The 18,910-nt window shown below is 40.4% G+C and overlaps 1 long non-coding RNA gene across 1 annotated transcript; it reads right to left on the bottom strand.

Annotated features, from left to right (window-relative positions):
• Positions 1-9,949: 9,949 nt before the first annotated feature.
• LOC145771498 (uncharacterized) lies at positions 9,950-11,670 on the bottom strand. Its single transcript, XR_014289239.1, has 4 exons — positions 11,497-11,670; positions 10,696-10,881; positions 10,352-10,470; positions 9,950-10,059 (listed from the first exon to the last, which is right to left on the bottom strand). It is a non-coding gene; the product is annotated as an uncharacterized LOC145771498 (long non-coding RNA).
• Between the last annotated feature and the right edge of the window lie 7,240 nt (positions 11,671-18,910).

The following is an 18,910-nucleotide window of genomic DNA, read 5'->3' as shown; positions in this document are numbered from 1 at the left end:
TACACAACAGATTACTTGGATAAAAGACGGAACTTTTGTCCAGCTAGCAAGCACTAAGCCAACAGTTAAAAGTGCGGCCAACTTTCAAACAATCATTTTACGAATGACCAGAATAGATATCAATATCTCAAATTCACGTATGCAGTACTGTGACGCAATAATGAAAGACAATTATGAAGTCATTCCAACAGGTGTTTAAAGCTGATGTAATATTTCCTGTTTAAACAGGCCCAAACAGGTCCAAACAGGTCTTATGAACGATGGTGCAATTTCGGCACATTTTCTAGCAACTTCCATGACGTAATATTCAGTAGACTTGAACGGTTTTATATGACGTTTGATTTGTACAGAGATTGGCCGTAACATAGCGGCCCCTAGTTATGACAGTCTAACATGGCATAACTAAAAAAGAATTGAAGGACAATCGTGAGCCAATGAATAAAACACACGATACACAAATTGGTACCATAGGTACACGCTAAATGACGCTATATACAATAGTTGCGCTAATAACCGACTGTTCCGGGCTCAGACAAGGGTCGGCCACCGCAGACAAAACCAGGCTCAAACCCTAACACTTAGGTGTTCTTTACGGGGGCGAGGCACGAAATATCCCTCAACACGTAGTCTACTTTCACTTTCCCCGTACTCTCATCATAGTTGCAGACGGCAACTTTGGCTCTACGAACCACAGGCTTCCCTTTCCTAATTTGTGGAACTACCTCATGCACCCTCCCAAGTTGATACTTCCCACGTTTACCAATGTCTTGGAGAGAACCTACCACTACAAGTTGACCAGGCTCCAAATTCTCGGCCATTTTTAGCCATTTTTTCCGGCCCTGAAGACCTGGCAAGTAAAAATCGATCCATTTATTCCAAAACTGCTGAGAAAGTGACAAATTGAACCGATCATCCCTTCTTAATTGGTCACGATCATGTGGTTGCCCAACAGCACAGTATGGGTCTAAGTATGGGGTCAAAAGTGAGGCAGGGGTGATGACAGTAAAATCCCTAGGGTCGTCACTCAAAGGTACCAAAGGGCGTTCGCTCACGATCCGAACGGCACTGCCTGTGTACGTAAGCAGTTCAATAAAATTGGGCTTACGAATTGAAGAGTCCAAAATGTGAAAAAAGTATTTGGTCACATCAGCCATGAAACCAAATCTTTCAAGCCGAAATCTAGCCAAGACATCTGCCAGAGGGTTTAACAAGTCAGACAAGTCAGGGCAAGAAAACATTACATCATTAACACAAGTTCCTCGAAATTCAGACTTGCCATCGTAAACAATGCGCTTTTTTAATTGTGACGTCACAAAGTATGGTAAATACCATTCAAATCCCTTGACATTTCCTGCTTCACCCGCACGCTCAATATAGCCATTAGATTTAAGATCTTTCATGGTGTCAGTAAGGAAATCACGAAGTTCAGGTTGTTTTAAAGCTTTCTTTCTTAAAGCAGCAGCTCTATCTCACGCCAACACAAAATTGTTAGGTAGATCAATATCTTCCTTCAACGGAACAGGTATCTCAAATCGACCATCTTTCAACTCAATATTCGGTTCGACAAGTTCTCTAGCCAAAATATCATTGCGAGACAATTCACAGGTTTCATTTTACAAAGTCAAATCCTGAATGACTTTATTCAGGTCTGCTATTTCCATATCGCGAGACTCAATTTTACGCTGAAAGCCAGAGATGACATCCGACTCTGAAGACGTCTGCACTCTGCACACTTTAGCAACGCTTTCAACTAAGGGTGACTTACCACCACAAGCCAACCAACCGAGAGGAGTGAGCAAAGCATGCGGTTCACTACGATTGTCACCAACACGCTCTTCTTTTGCACACATCAAATAAGCGTTGTCATTGCCAATCAGTACATCTACAGTACTACAATCATTCAAATGAAACATATTCACGTCATGAAAATGACGGAAACCACTTAAATCTTGTTTATGAGGTAAAGTTTTAACATCGTCAGCCCAAGCTGGGTTAACCACCGAGGTTATATCACAAAACAGTTTATCAGTCTCTAACGACTGGATGTTGAGTTTAACAAGGTCAGCACAAGTAGGTTTCTGACCAGCCAGAGTATCCATTTTAAACGACGCTTTATCATACGGTTTAAGACCAAGTTCGCACACCAAATCACTCGAAACAAAGGTCAACTGCGAACCAGGATGATGCTGACAATACACCAACTTCGATTTGCCAGTCATTGGATTCAAAACACGAGCAGCAGTAACGCGGTTAAAGGCTGCTTTAACATTTCCAATCTTAACATTACGCACAGGAACTCTGGCACCAGCCTCATCTTTACCGACCGAATCCAGAGAATCACGTGACGTCACATAAAAATCATGCAGAAGAAAATAGTGTTTCCTATCGTTGGTAGGTCCACACTTACGACAGTTATTTGCATGATTACAGTTGGTCACAGCGGTAAACCATAATTTCTTCGTGGGAAAATTGTAACGTAAGATTCCCAAATCCGTTCGTCTGCATGCAATGACCCAAAAATAAACACACTTTCGAAACGTCTATTCAAACAGTGTATTCCAGTAAAATTAGCCCGAGGCTATCGAAAATAGGTGTAACGCCTACACCTCTAAAACTGTCACTACACAACAGATTACTTGGATAAAAGACGGAACCTTTGTCCAGCTAGCAAGCACTAAGCCAACAGTTAAATGTGCGGCCAACTTTCAAACAATCATTTTACGAATGACCAGAATAGATATCAATATCTCAAATTCACGTATGCAGTAACTGTGACGCAATAAATGAAAGACAATTATGAAGTCATTCCAACAGGTGTTTAAGCTGATGTAATATTTCCTGTTTAAACAGGCCCAAACAGGTCTTATGAACGATGGTGCAATTTTGGCACATGCTTTAGGAATTTCCATGACGTAATATTCAGTAGACTTGAACGGTTTTATATGACGTTTGATTTGTACAGAGATTGGCCGTAACAACAGTCTCTAACCATATGCTGGCGCAAACAATTCAAGCATTTGCCAGCTTTCACAATGACATCTCTCCGATCTTTAGGTGTCAAGCGCAAAAATTCTTTACAATTAGACAAAAAATGATATTCAACTTGACCACGTGACGAACAACAAAAACATGCCGGTAGGTCTTTACGTCTAGCCTCACCACCGCGCGGTGCGCCAACAGCAGTCGAGTACTGCGAACTTCCTGACATGACAATATCATGGGGTTTTACAGACGTCTGCCTAACCGGACATGAAGGCAATTTTCCTTTGCCAAACTTTTTAAAATGCTGCGACTCACCAGAATCGCCCATTAGCGTAATGCTAAAATCAGTCGACTTGCGCGTTTCCTCCCGTACTACAAAATCAAACAAACTCTGAAAAGTAGGTTCCTCAGTGCTACCATACTGATCACCTAAAAAGTCAAGATAACGCTGCTTAGCGTCAAACGGGAGTCGTTTAGCCAAATCCAAAACAAAACGTCGTTCTAATTTATCACGCTGACCATAAGCTTTCGCGTAAAGCAAACACTGCGACAATTCATCTTTAAACTCTTTCAAATCACTGGAAGAGATAGAAGTCAATTTGCTACCATAGCGATACTTTCTAATTTCTGGTTCTGCGAAAAGACCTCCACGAACTCCAAAACGTTGGGACAAGCGAGATAACGACATTTCTATCCTGTCTTCCTCTGACAAGCCAGGAGTGTCGGAAACCAAATTAGCAATCGTTTGTGCAGCTGTTCTAACACAAGCTGCTTGCAACAAAGTCAAACGAGTTCCCTTAAAGGGCGAAGCTGCCATCAAGGCCATAACACGATTTTTAAAGAAGACAAATGGCATATTATTACCATCGTAACCAATCAAGGCCGCCTTATCGAAGAACGTCCTACTATTTTGGTATTCAAAAAAGCAATCCTGCTGTTGAGAACTCGATTTAGCGGGAGAAGACAAGCTATATCCCTTAATGGGCTGAGTGGGCTCAGTCACATGCACAGCCCGATCACGATCCTTACATACGTTAAAATCAGGAGACACGATACGCCTCTCACAACCACCTAAATTACGTGTAGCTGGGCGATCAGCAACTAGCGGCGCAGAAAACTTTGAAGGGGGCAAAGCATTACTGCTAATGGCGGCCCCGTGACCTGTACGCTCTGGGGGAGGAGTTCGGTTGTAATTTGCAGACCTTGGCTCTACAGCCTTCGGAAGACCCTTAGCCGCGGCCCCGAGACCTCCTGAAACAGCTGGAAAACATGTGGATTGTACAGGTCCACTTAGAGATTGAACAGGCGTCTGGAAAAGGTTAGGTAAATTAAACTGCGATTGATGTTCACTTCTGGAATGCCTAGAAGAGCCCTTCCTAGAGCTACGCCGGGAGCCCAACTCAGAACGATATTCAGCTAAAGCTACCTCCTTACGTTGTTCAGCCCTCAACTGTGCGTCTTTGAGTGCGAACTCAGCAGCTCTCGCTTCGGCTTTCGCGGCAGCCTCAGCAGCTCTAGCTTCGGCCTCAACTCGTATGGTCTCAGCTCTCGCTATGGCCTCAGCAGCTCTTGCTTCGGCCTCGGCTTGGATCTGGAGCTCCTCTCGTCTTAGCTGTAGGTTAATTTGTGCAACTATCCGTGACGAGCTCTCAGACATCCTAGTGCTTACATTTGAGGCGCTATCCTCAGGATGTATGTCAGCATCTAACCTATCTGAGAAATCACTTTCTTTTTGTTCGAAGTTATTTTTTAACGAGTTAAATTCGGGATCTACCCTATCACGAAGTTCTGCCAAGATTGCAGAGTTAACAATTTTACTCAAAAGAGCATGGAAATGCCGTAATTCCTCTTCTAAAGTAGATAAGTTAGATCTAAAAATTAACAGTTCCTGCTTATCACTCAAAGAACCTAGGGCCACAGAAAGTTTCCCAATTTGAGTCAAAATATCCCGTCTAAGATGCCGGGCCTCTCGAACTGACTTAGCCTCATCGTTAATGGGTCCCTCCCCAGAATGGCCAGCCCGACCGCAAAGAACATCATCAGGCTTAAACTCAGTCGAGTCGACGGCGGTCGAGTCCCTGTCACCACCGAGTGTAGACATATTAAATGTTAGGGCTAAATTTAACAATTAAAAAATTAAGTTACACAAACACACAAAATTACAGTAGTTATAAAAAACTTAACTGCAAAGACCGTAAAAAATACAAAAAAGAATTTAAATGCACGATACCGTAGCTGCACGAGTATGAAGTCCAAACGTCCACAAAACTTGCTTGGATTCTTCCACTTGAATCTTCAAGCACAGATGGATTGCCTTTAATCTTCTTTCTTGCCAATGAATGTCAAAGTTATTTTGCTTCTGTACCAAACTGAGAAGAAATGTCTTTACTTTTTAGCTTAAAGTTCTTCAGTTGCCTACCGAGAAGAAATGTCTTTAATTTTCTTTGCTTCTTTAGACTACCAACCAATAAGATCTTCTTTTATTATTTCTTTGCTTCTAAGTGCTTCTTGGCCTACCAACTAACTAACTTCGTCTTTTATTTTTTATGGTCACAGCGGTAAACCATAATCTCTTCTTGGGAAAATTTTAACATAAAGTTCCCTAATCCGTTCGTCTGTATATAATGACCGAAGAAACACACACTTGAACTTCTTTTCAAACAGTGTATTCCTGTAAAATTAGCCCGAGGCTACCGAAAACGAGGGGGTGCAACGCCTACACCACTTAAACTGTCACTACACAACAGATTACTTGGATAAAAGACGGAACTTTTGTCCAGCTAGCAAGCACTAAGCCAACAGTTAAAAGTGCGGCCAACTTTCAAACAATCATTTTACGAATGACCAGAATAGATAGCAATATCTCAAATTCACGTATGCAGTACTGTGACGCAATAATGAAAGACAATTATGAAGTCATTCCAACAGGTGTTTAAAGCTGATGTAATATTTCCTGTTTAAACAGGCCCAAACAGGTCCAAACAGGTCTTATGAACGATGGTGCAATTTCGGCACATTTTCTAGCAACTTCCATGACGTAATATTCAGTAGACTTGAACGGTTTTATATGACGTTTGATTTGTACAGAGATTGGCCGTAACAATCCTAAAAAATGCGGAGGAGCGTGGTTGACACCAATCCACTTGAGTGGAGAATTCTTTCTGTTTATACCGTCTTTGGGAGGTAGTTTTACCTAACACAGATTGCAAATTGCCCAAATGAACGAAAGAACTTCAACACGTTTAATATACGTGGAAAACACGTGTTACTTTTCAACAGATGGAAACGTGCAATAGACGTGGAAACAACATATAATCAACATACAAAAAATTCCGGTAAAACATCCTTCTGCTGGGGTAAACATTTTTTCTCTTTTGTATGCCCTCTTCTGGGTGTGATTTTACCTTATATACCTTAAAAATTAGTCAAATAATCATAGGATTTTGAACACAGGTAATATACGTGGAAAACACGTGTTACCTTTGCAAGAGTTATATTCACAAAATAATCCCTGATAAAACTTCTAGAATCATATTTACACACTAGTCATACTAAATGATAGCTAAAATATGTCTCTAAAAAATGTTTTTTAAACAAGTGAATTTTTGTTGGTGTACACAAACTCCTTAATAACACCTGAATTCTACCTAAGATACCATACTACCTAAAATCAACCAAAAATCAACGTGTATTATACGTAGCTTTCTAGCTGGGTAATCTGTTGTAGCTTTTAATTTATTCTTGTGATTTTCCAGTACAGCAGTGAATAGGAACAACGAAACGTGAACTGCTGTCTAGCACCTGCTTACTGTTGACAAAATCACATGTCACCGCGACGTGCACACTCCACGACATGAAGATAGCCCTACTGTTGTTACGATCAAAGCGGATAATCCGTTAGTTTCGCATCCCGGTTTTTTTAGGTATCCCTGGTTTACGCGCAAAAATGTTTGGTTAAAACCATTTTAAACGACTGATTTCAAGCATAAAAGTTGTTATTCTTTAGTCCTGGGGGGCCCGTAATCTAGCAAAAGGGCCCAGAAAGGTAGCCTAATCGGATGGATGGATGGATGGTCATTTTATATTTGTTTGGATGCGAAACGCCGAAACACACATAAAACAAAAACTGACAGTGTGCATCCAATGAGAGAGTGCGAAAGACCGTAGCCCTGAAGGCGTAGGAGGTCGTCGAGTCTGCACTCTCTCATTCAAATAGTTACACAAAAGAAAGTAGATTGCGTTGATAATATTGTTGCAAATTGACACAAAAAAGAAGAAGGAAGGAAGAACAGAAAAAACAAAACAAATACAGATACTACAAACAATAATAACAATTAACATAGTCAGGTAGTGGATGTCGTTTTTATAGCTCTTGATTATTGAAGAAGTGTATTTTGCACATTTTACTGAAATATTTGAAGCCTTTGTTCATGTTTTTTTTCATATTTTGAGGTAAATTGTCCCATACCTTGATTCCCATGCATTTTAAACTTTTTTGAAATAATTGGATATTTGCCAGTTTAGTATAAAGTGAATTGGAACTTGAACGTCGGGTGTTATACGAATGAATAGATGATACATGTGTAAAGAAAGTTTTGAAGTTTTCCGGTAGTTTATTATTATAAAATTTGTACATAAATTTGCTTATTTCTAGTTTATAAGTAGAATTAACAGTTAGTATTTTATTTTCTTGATAGAGTGGCAGTAATTTAGTTTTCATTTCAAATGCTCCTGTAACGATTTTAATTATCTTATTTTGTCTAACCTGAATTCTATTCAAGTATTTTGTGGGTGCGCATCCCCAGTTGATAATTCCATATTGTAGGTGCGAGTGTACAATGCTATAATAAATATTGATTAGAACTTTTCTAGTAGTGAATTTTCTAAGTTTGCTGAGTACGCCTGAAGAAGAGGATAGTTTTTTGGAGAGGCTATCAATGTGTTTTATTCCAGTTGAGTTTGTTATCTATTGTGATTCCTAAGTAGCGCGTGTGGTCAACTTCTTTAATTATTGTATCATTTAATTTTATTTGCATATCGGAGAGTGTAGTCTTTTTATTGTTAAAGAGTATGTAGTTAGTTTTACTCAAGTTGAGTGTCAACTGATTGTTATCAAGCCAAGTGTAGAGTTTACATAATTCTTTATTCATTATCGGTTGGAGGTTGCTGGTAGTTTTTTGAGCCAAATGAACGTTGGCAAAATCGAGTGCCTTTCGAGGAAATCAGGGGCCCAAAGTGGTAATTTAATGCTTTACATGCAAAAATGTTCTGCTAAAAGCACCCTAAATTAAATCATAAGAGTTAGTTATTCTCCTGTCCTGGGAGGGGGGAAGGGCATAGTGTAGCAAAAGCAGGTTTGAGAAAAACCCAGGAAAAAAGCCCGTGTGTTTTTTTTAAGTTATTTGACAGAGGTTGTGTCACGCTTATTTCACTTCATTATGAATTTTGGAGTTAGAGCAGAAGCCGGAGAATACTTTCGGAGCAGAACCGGAGCCGGAGTCAAAAAAAGTGACTTCTCTAGTTCACCTCTGCTAGTGCTGGGCATGTGGTGAATGCAAAAGTTAATGAAGAAAGGTTAGGATTGGTCAGATGATTAACTTGATTATGTTTTAACAAGATGATATGTTTGAGCCTTGGTAGAGAGCTTGGCTTTGTACCAGATACATATAACACTCAGTAACGTTAATGGGTTTAACATTAAACACACAAAAAAAAAACATGAAAAAACTACTAAATCCAACGTTTTTTTCATGACATACCGGTAGTGTCCTCTTCAGAAATAATTATAAGCTACATCTAAAAGAAATAAAAAAATGAATTTAAAAATTTTACATTAAAGATTTACAATAAGCGACACCTCTCAACAGCAGTACAGCACCATTAATAACTGACACACGAATTCAATGCAGGATACAGAAATTGCCGAGGGTCAGATCACATGATATGCACAACACAAAATAATAGTTTTATTGCAGCCTGATACTATTATTGCGCACAGATGTCCAATTCTGCAGTAAAATGTTGTGTGGTGTGCAATACGCCTACCCAGTAAACATTGATTGTTGGGGCAACATTGGCAAGAAGTTGGCCGCAACATTGGCAAGATGCAGACGCCAACGTTGGCAAGATGTTTTATGCACCATTTGGATGCATCTGGCCAGCGTTGGCGTCTGCATCTTGCCACCGTTGGCTTCTGCATCTTGCCACCGTTGGCTTCTGCATCTTGCCAACATTGGATTATGCATCTTGCCAACGCTGGCTACTGCATCTTGCCAGCATTGGCTTTTGCATCTTGCCAACGTTGGCAAAATGTTTTATGCACCATTTGGATGCATCTGGCCAGCGTTGGCGTCTGCATCTTGCCAACGCTGGCTTCTGCATCTTGCCAACCTTGGCTTCTGCATCTTGCCAACATTGGCTTCTGCATCTTGCCAACGTTGGCAAAATGTTTTATGCACCATTTGGATGCATCTGGCCAGCGTTGGCGTCTGCATCTTGCCACCGTTGGCGTCTGCATCTAGCCAACGTCGACTTTTGCACCTAGCCAACGTTGGCTTCTGTATCTTGCCAACATTGGCAAAATGTTTTATGCACCATTGTGCTTCATCTTGCCAACGTTGGCATCTGTATCTGGCCAACGTTGGCAAGATGGCTTGTGCACCATTTTGCTTCATCTGACGCCTAAAATCTGGTTGACTTTTATGCACCATGACGCTGCTTCATCTGACCTATTGACTATTGTGATGCCCGCGCTTTGACCAAGGTTGGCCATGCGAAGCAAGTTGGTGCATAAAACATCTGAACAGCATTGGCATTTACATTTGCCAAACGTCTCTGTACCTAAACCTCGCTCATCGCCAAAAGTTTATTGTTGAACCTAGCTAATCCTTGGGCGAAAGAACAGCAGCAACACGGATTTATAAGCAACACTGCTCCCTTTGTGACAAAGCAAAGTAACAGCCGAGCTTCGTATATTTTCACATTTATTAGAAACAAGCCACATCAAATCGTATTGACAGATGGATATTCATTGCACATCAGCAGCTTTTTCTTGCGTATCTTTATCATTCTGAATTCCTGCGAATGAAACAAAAATATTTAATTCAAGAGGGCTGTTTGGCAACAGTGTAGGATTTTGATCAGTTGTCGTCCAGGATAATGCGAAGTTAATTGACAATCTGCAATATCAATGTAATATCCATGGTAATATCCCTTTCTCCAACGTGCGTGACAAAAAACTTATCATTCGATTCTGCGCCACGCAGAGCGATAATCAAGTTCCAATACATTCTAATTGTGTGTACAGATAGTTATTCAACAACTAAAGCAACACATTCGCAGTTGTCTTTCAAACATACAACAAGCTCACCAAAAGTTAGTTTTTGCCGTTTTCGGCCACCTTGCCTGTCCTTCCAATTTCGAAATCACTCTGAAACTCTTCATCAATTTGCTGCACGGCAGCAGCTTTGTCGTGCGCCATCACCATGTCTAATCATGAAAGTAAAAAAAGAAGTGTTAAATCAGTATATAAATGCCGACATAGCCTACTAACCACCATGTTCGTTGTTCACATCAATGCGAGTACACCACTAAAACATTTTCATACATTACTCAATACTCTTCACAATTACATCATACATTAATCAAAAGAGCAAAATGGCATAGTTATGACATAATCATTTAGTCGTAGTAGAAACATTTATCCGTACTCACCAAGAACAACTTTTTTCAGATTCTTTTTTAAACAATCAAACTAGTGCTTAGACTTCACGATGTTGTTTTTTCATTCTTAGTTCTCGACATGACTTGAACTGTGTTGTGTTCGATAATAATAGTTGGAATAAGTCCACTGATACAATCGCTTGCATTTTTGCCAACAACTTGACTTAAATTTGCCACCTGCAAAATGTAAATCGAATGTAATGACAGGGGTTTCATCCATCATATTAAAAAGCTTCAGCACTTGTTACAGAAATTTTCGACTGTTACAAATGACAGCCAACGTTTAAAGTTTTATTTGGGATTCCAGTCGTCTGTTGTGTTGCGTATGTAGGTCGCAGTGTAGGCTACTGTAGGCTATGTTGTCGCAATGGGCGCAAAATAAAACATGTTATTATTATTCAGTTGACGGCAATGAAAGCTACATTTGCAAATACTCTACAACCATCACAGACCTATCCACACGACATAAAAATACAAACACATTCAAGCAGTCAGGCAAACACTGCCGGAGCAGCAAAATCAAAGATTGAGCAAAACCCTACACAATACATGTTGTGGGACATCACAAGCTCTGCTACTTTGCTGATATTTTCTTAGCACTCATCTAGGAGCACTGGCACTAAATTTGTCACGAGAATAATTCATATGAAAGTTTTCCATTGGTCATTGAGTTTTATAACTTTCTCTAAATTGAGTTTTATAACTTTCTTTAAATTGTGTAAACGTAGCCTAGTGACAAAAACGACTTTACACAATTATTTCAGGTTCAATGAATAAAAGATATTCACTTACCAGGTTTTCATAAACATTGTCGTAAGTCATTCGTATAGTTTCATTTTGATCATTTCTAAAACTTCTTTCGGCTCATTTCTAATTGATCATTTCTAAAACTAATATCTCAATTGGATTCGATTTTTTATATTTTCGATGCAAGAAGCGAAAATTCCTCTTAGCGCTGTTCACATAAGCATTGTGCTTTTGGTTCTCCACGTAATTGTGTATGAACCGCCATGCTTGAACAGTCTAAGTGAATCGAGTGACGTCATAATCCCTTTAGCAAAGGATTAAGTCATGGCCTTTGTCTTCCTTCATCAAAACAAACCAAGTTCTTCTGCTAAATTGCATCTCCTCACGTTGATATAACACATCGCCGCATTCTAAAGTTTGTTGTCTATTTCACTTCAACGCGTCATATTGCCCAGTCAAAGTTTAAGTAGTGACGTCATAATGAAGTTTTCACAACAATTATTGTGCCTGCAGTGTTGTTCTATGCACAGCGGAGGAGAAAAAACGATTCGCCGGACCGTTGAAAGTAAAAGTAGCGATCGTTTTGTGAAATCTCGCTTCAAGATATTGAGGAGAGATTTCGACGCAATTAACATGACTGCTCCTGAAGCTGGGAATTGCCCACCAGTAGCGGTGTCAGGGGAGTTCAGGGGGTACTTTTGAACTCGGGCCCTGGATAATGTTAGGAGCCCGTAACTTCTTCAAGGTGTCCGAAAAAACAAATAAACTACCTCGTATATTTAGATGTAGTGCGTTATTCTTAAAACTGTTTAGAGTCCCAAAGATCTCATTGGTACCGGGCCCAAATTATCTTCTCACTGGCCTGGTCTGTAGCAAATGATGGTGTACATTTGCATAAATTGAAAGAAAACTTTAGAATAGTTGTTCAATTGGCACAACGTTGGCAACATTTCTAACCGATGTTTGCTCACACAAACACATTTTTAAACAAAACCGCATAAAAAAGGTTTGTAGGCTATTGATATTTTTAAAAATGGAAATAAGTAATAAAAGCATTGGCTACTCTTCTGACCAACGCTGGTCTTAAATATTCATAGTATACTTGTACGGTATCAGAAAATAGTAACAGCATTGATAGCCTATTATTAAAATTTTAAATTGTAGCAAAATGATGGCATAGCCTACATTTGCATAATTTGAAAGAAAACACCAAAATTGTTATGAATTGGCACAACGTTGGCAATGCTTCTGACCGATGTTAGCCAATCACACAACTGTGTTTAGAAGCAATACCACATGAAAAGAGGTTTGTGTTAGTATTTTTCAAGTTTAAAACAAATAAACCTGAAATAAAATCTTTGAGACCTTTTTGAACACTTAATAAGAAGTATTGAAATTGTTGGCGTATTGTTGGCAATGTTGGACGAAATTGCCGACCTCGTGCCCTCACATCCAGCATATAGCCAACATTGCAATTGTTTATTTTGTGGAAACGTGTAGGCTAATGGAAACTTTAAACTGTTTCGGAATCAAGCACGTTATCGCGTTCGCGTTTTGTTGCTCCAACCTTTTTCTAGACCTCTGCTCAGTTTGGCATAAACAAACTGAAATGAAACTACTTTGTTGGCAAAGCATTGGCTACTCTTCTGGCCAACGCTGGTCTTAAATATTCATAATATACTCGTACCCAGTCGTACGGTATCAGAAAATAATAACAGCATTGATAGCCTATTATTAAAATTTTAAATTGTAGCAAAATGATGGCATACATTTGCATAATTTGAAAGAAAACACCGATATTGTTATGAATTGGCACAACGTTGGCAATGCTTCTGACCGATGTTAGCCAATCACACAACTGTGTTTAGAAGCAATACCACATGAAAAAAGGTTTGTGTTAGTATTTTTCAAGTTTAAAACAAATAAACCTGAAATAAAATCTTTGAGACCTTTTTGAACGCTTAATAAGAAGTATTGAAACTGTTGGCATATTGTTGGCAATGTCGGACGAAATTGCCGACCTTGTGCCCTCACATCCAGCATATAGCCAACGTTGCAATTGTTTATTTTGTGGAAACGTGTAGCGGTGTAGGCTAATGGAAACTTTAAACTATTTCGGAATCAAGCACGTTATCGCGTTCGCGTTTTGTTGCTCCAACCTTTTTCTAGACCTCTGCTCAGTTTGGCATAAACAAACTGAAATGAAACTGCTTTGTTGGCAAAGCATTGGCTACTCTTCTGGCCAACGCTGGTCTTAAATATTCATAATATACTCGTACGGTATCAGAAAATAATAACAGCATTGATAGCCTATTATTAAAATTTTAAATTGTAGCAAAATGATGGCATACATTTGCATAATTTGCAAGAAAACACCGAAATTGTTATGAATTGGCACAACGTTGGCAATGCTTCTGACCGATGTTAGCCAATCACACAACTGTTCCCGACAATTTTCACCAAATCAAACGTCATATAAAAACCGTTCAAGTCTACTGAATATTACGTCATGGAAATTCCTAAAGCATGTGCCAAAATTGCACCATCGTTCATAAGACCTGTTTGGGCCTGTTTAAACAGGAAATATTACATCAGCTTAAACACCTGTTGGAATGACTTCATAATTGTCTTTCATTTATTGCGTCACAGTTACTGCATACGTGAATTTGAGATATTGATATCTATTCTGGTCATTCGTAAAATGATTGTTTGAAAGTTGGCCGCACATTTAACTGTTGGCTTAGTGCTTGCTAGCTGGACAAAGGTTCCGTCTTTTATCCAATTAATCTGTATTGTAGTGACAGTTTTTTTTAGAGGTGTAGGCGTTACACCTATTTTCGATAGCCTCGGGCTAATTTTACTGGAATACACTGTTTGAATAGACGTTTCGAAAGTGTGTTTATTTTTGGGTCATTGCATGCAGACGAACGGATTTGGGAATCTTACGTTACAATTTTCCCACGAAGAGATTATGGTTTACCGCTGTGACCATAAAAAATAAAAGACGAGTTCTTGTCAGTTGGTAGGCCAAGAAGCACTAGAAGCATAAAAAAATAAAAGACGTTTTTGTTAGCTGGTAGGCCAAGAAGCACTTAGAAGCACAAAAAAATAAAAGACGATTCTCTGTCTAGTGTTTGGCACAGAAGCACTTAGAAGCAAAGAAATAATAAAAGAAGATCTTATTGGTTGGTAGTCTAAAGAAGCAAAGAAAATTAAAGACATTTCTTCTCGGTAGGCAACTGAAGAACTTTAAGCTAAAAAGTAAAGACATTTCTTCTCAGTTTGGTACAGAAGAAAAATAACTTTGACATTTATTGGCAAGAAAGAAGATTAAAGGCAATCCATCTGTGCTTGAAGATTCAAGTGGAAGAATCCAAGCAAGTTTTGTGGACGTTTGGACTTCACATACTCGTACAGCTACGGTATCGTGCATTTAAATTCTTTTTTGTATTTTTACGGTCTTTGCAGTTAAGTTTTTTATAACTACTGTAATTTTGTGTGTTTGTGTAACTTAATTTTTTAATTGTTAAATTTAGCCCTAACATTTAATATGTCTACACTCGGTGGCGACAGGGACTCGACCGCCGTCGACTCGACTGAGTTTAAGCCTGATGATGTTCTTTGCGGTCGGGCAGGCCATTCTGGGGAGGGACCCATTAACGATGAGGCTAAGTCAGTTCGAGAGGCCCGGCATCTTAGACGGGATATTTTGACTCAAATTGGGAAACTTTCTGTAGCCCTAGGTTCTTTGAGTGATAAGCAGGAACTGTTAATTTTTAGATCTAACTTATCTACTTTAGAAGAGGAATTAAGGCATTTCCATGCTCTTTTGAGTAAAATTGTTAACTCTGCAATCTTGGCAGAACTTCGTGATAGGGTAGATCCCGAATTTAACTCGTTAAAAAATAACTTCGAACAAAAAGAAAGTGATTTCTCAGATAGGTTAGATGCTGACATACATCCTGAGGATAGCGCCTCAAATGTAAGCACTAGGATGTCTGAGAGCTCGTCACGGATAGTTGCACAAATTAACTTACAGTTAAGACGAGAGGAGCTCCAGATCCAAGCTGAGGCCGAAGCAAGAGCTGCTGAGGCCATCGCAAGAGCTGAAGCCATACGAGCTGAGGCTGCCGCAAGAGCTGAGGCCATACGAGCTGAGGCCATACGAGCTGAGGCTGCCGCACGAGCAGAGGCTGCCGCAAGAGCTGAGGCCATACGAGCTGAGGCCATACGAGCTGAGGCCATACGAGCTGAGGCTGCCGCGAGAGCTGAGGCCGACGCGAGAGCTGCTGAGGCCGAAGCGAGAGCTGCTGAGGCCGCCGCGAGAGCCGAAGCTAGAGCTGCTGAGTTCGCACTCAAAGATGCTCAGTTGAGGGCCGAACAACGTAAAGAGGTAGTTTTAGCCGAATATCGTTCTGAGTTGGGCTCCCGGCGTAGCTCTAGGAAGGGCTCTTCTAGGCATTCCAGAAGTGAACATCAATCACAGTTTAATTTACCTAACCTTTTCCACACGCCTGTTCAATCCGTAAGTGGACCTGTACAATCCACATGTTTTCCAGCTGTTTCAGGAGGTCTCGGGGCCGCGGCTAAGGATCTTCCGAAGGCTGTAGAGCCAAGGTCTGCAAATTACAACCGAACTCCTCCCCCAGAGCGTACAGGTCACGGGGCCGCCATTAGCAGTAATGCTTTGCCCCCTTCACAGTTTTCAGCGCCGCTAGTTTTTGATCGCCCAGCTACACGTAATTTGGGTGGTTGTGAGAGGCGTATCGTGTCTCCTGATTTTAACGTATGTGAGGATCGTGATCGGGCTGTGCATGTGACTGAGCCCACTCAGCCCATTAAGGGATATAGCTTGTCTTCTCCCGCTAAATCGAGTTCTCAACAGCAGGATTGCTTTTTTGAATACCAAAATAGTAGGACGTTCTTCGATAAGGCGGCCTTGATTGGTTACGATGGTAATAATATGCCATTTGTCTTCTTTAAAAATCGTGTTATGGCCTTGATGGCAGCTTCGCCCTTTAAGGGAACTCGTTTGACTTTGTTGCAAGCAGCTTGTGTTAGAACAGCTGCACAAACGATTGCTAATTTGGTTTCTGACACTCCTGGCTTGTCAGAGGAAGACAGGATAGAAATGTCGTTAGCTCGCTTGTCCCAACGTTTTGGAGTTCGTGGAGGTCTTTTCGCAGAACCAGAAATTAGAAAGTATCGCTATGGTAGCAAATTGACTTCTATCTCTTCCAGTGATTTGAAAGAGTTTAAAGATGAATTGTCGCAGTGTTTGCTTTACGCGAAAGCTTATGGTCAGCGTGATAAATTAGAAGGACGTTTTGTTTTGGATTTGGCTAAGCGACTCCCGTTTGACGCTAAGCAGCGTTATCTTGACTTTTTAGGTGATCAGTATGGTAGCACTGAGGAACCTACCTTTCAGAGTTTGTTTGATTTTGTAGTACGGGAGGAAACGCGCAAGTCGACTGATTTTAGCATTATGCTAATGGGCGATTCTGGTGAGTCGCAGCATTTTAAAAAGTTTGGCAAAGGAAAATTGCCTTCATGTCCGGTTAGGCAGACGTCGGTAAAACCCCATGATAATGTGATTTCAGGGAGTTCGCAGTACTCGACTGCTGTTGGCGCACCGCGCGGCGGTGTGGCCAGACGTAGTGACATACCGGCATGTTTTTGTTGTTCGTCACGTGGTCAAGTTGAATATCATTTTTTGTCTAATTGTAAAGAATTTTTGCGCTTGACACCTAAAGATCGGAGAGATGTCATTGTGAAAGCTAACAAATGCTTGAATTGTTTGCGCCAGCATATGGTTAGAGACTGTAATCATGCAAATAACTGTCGTAAGTGTGGACCTACCAACGATAGGAAACACTATTTTCTTCTGCATGATTTTTATGTGACGTCACGTGATTCTCTGGATTCGGTCGGTAAAGATGATGCTGGTGCCAGAGTTCCTGTGCGTAATGTTAAGATTGGAAATGTTAAAGCAGCCTTTAACCGCGTTACTGCTGCTCGTGTTTTGAATCCAATGACTGGCAAATCGAAGTTGGTGTATTGTCAGCATCATCCTGGTTCGCAGTTGACCTTTGTTTCGAGTGACTTGGTGTGCGAACTTGGTCTTAAACCGTATGATAAAGCGTCGTTTAAAATAGATACTCTGGCTGGTCAGAAACCTACTTGTGCTGACCTTGTTAAACTCAACATCCAGTCGTTAGAGACTGATGAACTGTTTTGTAATATAACCTCGGTGGTTAACCCAGCTTGGGCTGACGATGTTAAAACTTTACCTCATAAACAAGATTTAAGTGGTTTCCGTCATTTTCATGACGTGAATATGTTTCATTTGAATGATTGTAGTACTGTAGATGTACTGATTGGCAATGACAACGCTTATTTGATGTGGGCAAAAGAAGAACGTGTTGGTGAAAATCGCAGTGAACCGCATGCTTTACTCACTCCTCTCGGTTGGTTGGCTTGTGGTGGTAAGTCACCCTTAGTTGAAAGCGTTGCTAAAGTGTGCAGAGTGCAGACGTCTTCAGAGTCGGATGTCATCTCTGGCTTTCAGCGTAAAATTGAGTCTCGCGATATGGAAATAGCAGACCTGAATAAAGTCATTCAAGATTTGACCTTGCAAAATGAAACCTGTGAATTGTCTCGCAATGATATTTTGGCTAGAGAACTTGTCGAACCGAATATTGAGTTGAAAGATGGTCGATTTGAGATACCTGTTCCGTTGAAGGAAGATATTGATCTACCTAACAATTTTGTGTTGGCGTCAGATAGAGCTGCTGCTTTAAGAAAGAAAGCTTTAAAACAACCTGAACTTCGTGATTTCCTTACTGACACCATGAAAGATCTTAAATCTAATGGCTATATTGAGCGCGCGGGTGAAGCAGGAAATGTCAAGGGATTTGAATGGTATTTACCATACTTTGTGACGTCACAATTAAAAAAGCGCATTGTTTACGATGGCAAGTCTGAATTTCGAGGAACTTGTGTAAATGATGTAATGTCTTCTTGTCCTGAATTGTCCGACTTGTTAAACCCTCTGGCAGATGTCTTGGCTAGATTTCGGCTTGAAAGATTTGGTTTCATGGCTGATGTGACCAAATACTTTTTTCACATTTTGGACTCTTCAATTCGTAAGCCCAATTTTATTGAACTGCTTACGTACACAGGCAGTGCCGTTCGGATCGTGAACGAACGCCCTTTGGTACCTCTGAGTGACGACCCTAGGGATTTTACTGTCATCACCTCTGCCTCACTTTTGACCCCATACTTAGACCCATACTGTGCTGTTGGGCAACCACATGATCGTGACCAATTAAGAAGGGATTATCGGTTCAATTTGTCACTTTCTCAGCAGTTTTGGAATAAATGGATCGATTTTTACTTGCCAGGTCTTCAGGGCCGGAAAAAATGGCCGAGAATTTGGAGCCTGGTCAACTTGTAGTGG

Source organism: Aplidium turbinatum, chromosome 6 (genome assembly GCF_918807975.1).
Source record: "Aplidium turbinatum chromosome 6, kaAplTurb1.1, whole genome shotgun sequence".
NCBI classification, from domain to species: Eukaryota; Metazoa; Chordata; class Ascidiacea; order Aplousobranchia; family Polyclinidae; genus Aplidium; species Aplidium turbinatum.
This window is presented reverse-complemented; position numbering and strand designations above follow the sequence as displayed.